We start from the raw sequence: 4,891 nt of genomic DNA, 5'->3' as shown, positions 1-4,891 counted from the left end.
ATTTCATCACAAACAGATTTATATATTTATCAATACTTCTATTCGTCATTCTTTTCTGTACAGCTTTTTTATTGCCCAGATTTTAGTTAGCCTCTGTTCAATTGACTGTTATATGTCAATAGAAACATATCTCACAGATTAAAGTGTCTTTTAAAATATTTGGGGTTTTTTTTTCAAGAATTTTCTTCCCAAATCTATTACATGCCAAGTGTAAATTGTTATTTCTGCTAAAACCTTAACTTAAATGTGTATATGGTGTTTATCTGTTTCTCTCTGTGTTTTAGATGCACACATCAATCTGGAATTCAGGCTTAAAGCCAGAATTGCAGGAATGCAACACGTGTTGCAGAGGACTCTTTCACTGCCCTCTGTGCCCCACTTTCAGCCCTACTGTCAGGGCAAAGATTGAGGAGCATCTAAGTGTGCATATAAAAAATGCTTTGCCTTTAAAAGGTATGTTTGTATTAAATATACTTTATAGTTATAAATATGCACTTTTTTAAGCACTTCTGCAGTATCTTTGTTGACTTAAAAGTTGCTGTTGATATTGTACAGTTCAGTGCATTCATCTGCAACAAAAATAGTGTTTTTATAAAATATATTTTTATTTACTTTTCACCACTTTTCTTGACATAACTTTTGTGATCCATACCATTTTGCTTTCATTATTGAGGTTGGCTTGGATGTTTTTGTTAACATGTACAATCTGATTGTTAGACAAATTGATTGCATTCTATACAACTACATTTAAATTACATCTGTTTGTTTGTTTGTTTTTTTCTCTTACAGATAAAATGATATGCCGGTGCAGGCAGCCTTGTAGGACAACAGGACACTTTCACTGCCCTGTCTGTAAGATTACAATCATACGGCGTGGGGATATGGCAAGGCATTTATTGTCTTGTCAGCATTCTTCAATGCCAAGTCAGCCACCATTATCAGGACTGCTCCCCGCTGAACTCTTCGAGGAGACCCGTCTCCCCCCCCCAAGGTTTTGTCTTCGGTATCTGAACCATTTTCTGAGTCTTTGTTAGAACATTCATAAGCTCTACCCTCTGTGTTCAATAAAACTGCAGCTGATGGAAAGTCCATGAAAATGACATGCCCTCACTGTGGCCTTACTCTTCGTAGCTCTGGCAAGCTATTTGCACACTGGAGAGAGGAAGCCAAAGCTGTGCTTGAAGGACAACACGTGCCCATTTTCAGACTGAAAAAGCGCAAGTTCCAGGAAGTCAGTCAGGTCAGTATTCACTTTAAACAGTAGTGTAATTACATGGTTAGTGACATTTGAATAACTGTTAAAAAACTGTTCTGCAACAGAGAAATAACTATGTTTTCATCCCCATTTGCCTGACACAGGAGCCAGCAGTTGTTGAAGATCTGCGTCCTGCTGTGCAGTGGGCTGTCCAAAATAAGGCACATGTAACAATGCCCAAATATCTGTCCTTAAATCAAGGGGACCAGCAGAGGGTCTTAAGAGACATGTCAGAGGAAGAAGACACTGGAGCAAGGGACTTGTTCCTCTTTGTTTTTCAGTTTGCAAAGGACATGGAGCTCTTTTTGAAAGCATGTGCTGATGATCAGGGGCTAAGGGTCAGTGCTATGTTTGACATGTAATGGACAAATGAAGGCACTGGCTGTGTTTGTTTAATATGTTGTTGTTGTTGTTGTTGTTTTGTTTTTGCATAGTACAAAATTCCAATTAAACTTATTTCAAAATGTTGTTCACTTGATTCTGTGTCCATACTTATAATAAATGATTACAGTGAAACAGCATTAAATGTAAATGTAACAGCATTTTTTTAAACTTGTAATTTCAAAATAAAAAGCTTATTGTTGATATTAACAGTAAAGAATTGTAATCAATAATATTTTTATACATTTTAAACATTAACACTCTGGGCTCTATCCTGGCTATCTGTGGACACTTCACTTATTCTTTTTTTTGACTACTGCACTGCAGTGGACCAAAACAATGACACGGGTTTGATCTTAAGGATCTAATAGTTATGTGTGTTGTGCATGACATTGCCACACAAATATGTATTTGCAAGATAGAGTAGAATAAATTATGACGCATGAAATATTACATAGGCTGCAGTGAATTTCTGTTGATACAGCCAATTGAGCTTTGAGTTTCCCAGTCAAACTTAGCTTTGAAGCACCTGCTAAAAACACTTTTACTCTTTTACATTTCATAACAAGACACCATAGCCAAAATATTAACAAAATATATATTATTAAAAAATTCAAAGCTGCACATACAGCAACAAACACCGTTAGTAAATGTGTCCTGGAGTTTATGCAGGTGCAGAAAGTGCTGCTGCTGTAAGTCAGCCTAACAGCTTACAGATCACTTATTTTTCTGGAAAGATGGTAGGAAGGGCATCACTGCTCATTTCTACAGTCTCCCAGATCTTGGAATACAATCCCTTTGTACCATGAAACCACTTCGCAGTACTAGGAGTCCACTAAAACCTATAAAGAGAGTGATCCTGGAAGAAATGGGGCACACACTAGTGACCTCAACAATTGCAAGACGGCCTTTTCCCCGATGCTCAGATGGGGAAAAAAAGGAAGTTTCATGAAAACATTAGGACTTTATCACCGTTTTACCAGAAAAGTTAATGGTAATATATAACCTAACTGGCTATAAAGAGTAAAACATTTAGATACAATTTTGATTTTGATGAAAAGGACTGGTGCTATTTTAAAGAGTCACGTCGGTAAAAGTAGATAAATGTTTTAAGAAATATACATTTTATAGCATTTTGTGAACATACACAAAAAGTGGCCATTTTTGGCAACAAACAAGCTGAGAGAGAGTTGTATATTTTTGGCTCTCCTTGAACAAAAATAATAGTGCATAATAATCAATGTTGATGTTAATCAATTAGATGTCCCAGACACTACTATTAATAATACAGCGGTGCCTCGTTTATCGCTGGTGTTACGTTCAAAAAATAACCCGCGGTAGGTGAAATCCATAGCCAACTTTATTTTTTACAATTATTACAGATGTTAAGACTGTAAAACCCCTCACTACATGCTTTATACACTTTTCTCAGACAGGAATGAACATTTTCACAGTTTTCTCTTTGTTTAAACACTCTTAGAGTTCAAACCTTTGTAGAAACACAAGTCCAGTATTATGGAATGAAACCTAAAGGTGCATTTGAGGGTGCAAAACGTTTCGTCGGCATTGTTGTGTTTGTTTGGGAGAAAACTTCCAAACGTACAGTACAGCACTTCAGAGTTACACTGCTAGCGATCGAAGATTTATGTAAATTCGACAAGCTAAACGCATTCTGTACTGTACAGCGGGAGTCCCCAACCTTTTTTGCACCACAGACCACTTTAATGTCAGACAATATTTTCAGGGAACTACCTTTAAGGTGTCGCGGATAAATACAACAAAAGAATAAAAAAAAGAAACTGTGGTATTTTGTAAATATAATAATAAACGTGACTTGAGCTGTGCGCCAACAACAATGACAGTGACATCCTCCTCTCTGCTTCTTAACGCTCTCTGGTCGCTATGGTAACGCGTAAATAGTTCTTTCAAAATAAGACACACAACTACAACCATACATTTCACACCGGAGGATCAACCCTCGCGGAACGGTACCAAAGGACTCACGGACCGGGACCGGTCCGTGGGCCTATTAGGGACCGCTCCTGTACAGGAGACACTGGACTAGATTGATTGACAATGGTCTACAGCAATCAGAACGCACAACACGATGTACTGTAAAAATAATAATAAATCAGCGAAACAGCAAGTGTCACTTTTGGCCACGAACAATTTAGGGGATGGTGAATTTTTTTTGAACAAACCCAGAGTGTTAAAAAAAAACCCCCACTTAAAACCATTTTATAGTAACAAAAACGCAATTTAGTTTTCGCTGTCAAAGTCGATTTAACCAAAGTTACGTGTTTACGGCTAGTGTGGAGGTCACGTGTTTCCGGTTACTGTGGAGGTCACGTGTTTCCGGTTACTGTGGAGCTCCACAGTGGACAGTGGCTGCAGCCAGGTGCTCTTGGTTTTAGTTTTCAGATTTATTTGTCATATGCAAGTTAGCACAGGGTCAACATTGCAATTAAATGTGTTTGACGAGCAGCAGTCACTCAGCAGCATGCACAGTAGGAGAAAATATATTAAAATAAAATAAAATAATAAAGAAAATAGAAAAATAGCAAGGAGCAAAATATTAGAGAGACATGGTAAAAGAGAAAAGATGACTGAATATATATGTATCTATAAATATAAATATATGTACATTAGTGATTAAATAAGAAAATCTTGAAAAGAAATATGACGGGAGGGCAGATGGGATATTGCACAGGAATGAGCAGCAGAAAATTAAAGTATTGCACTTGTGACAATGCTTGTGATCTTTCCTTCCTTCCATCCTTCTTTCCTTTGTGACAAAGCTTGTGATCCTTCCTTCCATCCTTCTTTCCTTTGTGACAATGCTTGTGATCCTTCCTTCCATCCTTCTTTCCTTTGTGACAATGCATGTGATCCTTCCTTCCATCCTTCTTTCCTTTGTGACAATGCATGTGATCCTTCCTTCCATCCTTCTTTCCTTTGTGACAATGCATGTGATCCTTCCTTCCATCCTTCTTTCCTTTGTAACAATGCATGTGATCCTTCCCTCCTTCTTTCCTTTGTGACAAAGCTTGTGATCCTTCCTTCCATCCTTCTTTCCTTTGTGACAATGCTTGTGATCCTTCCTTCGATCCTTCTTTCCTTTGTAACAATGCATGTGATCCTTCCTTCCTTCTTTCCTTTGTGACAAAGCTTGTGATCCTTCCTTCCATCCTTCTTTCCTTTGTGACAATGCTTGTGATCCTTCCTTCCATCCTTCTTTCCTTTGTGACAATGCTT

The 4,891-nt window shown here is 37.7% G+C and overlaps 1 long non-coding RNA gene across 1 annotated transcript; it reads left to right on the top strand.

The window, feature by feature from the left end:
- The first annotated feature begins 325 nt into the window (after positions 1–325).
- On the top strand, positions 326–1,766 carry LOC143418485 (uncharacterized). The gene is made up of 4 exons (XR_013098477.1): positions 326–453; positions 790–1,003; positions 1,132–1,240; positions 1,360–1,766. It is a non-coding gene; the product is annotated as an uncharacterized LOC143418485 (long non-coding RNA).
- Positions 1,767–4,891: the final 3,125 nt, after the last annotated feature.

Source organism: Maylandia zebra, linkage group LG4 (genome assembly GCF_041146795.1).
Source record: "Maylandia zebra isolate NMK-2024a linkage group LG4, Mzebra_GT3a, whole genome shotgun sequence".
In the NCBI taxonomy this organism is placed as follows: domain Eukaryota; kingdom Metazoa; phylum Chordata; class Actinopteri; order Cichliformes; family Cichlidae; genus Maylandia; species Maylandia zebra.
This window is presented reverse-complemented; position numbering and strand designations above follow the sequence as displayed.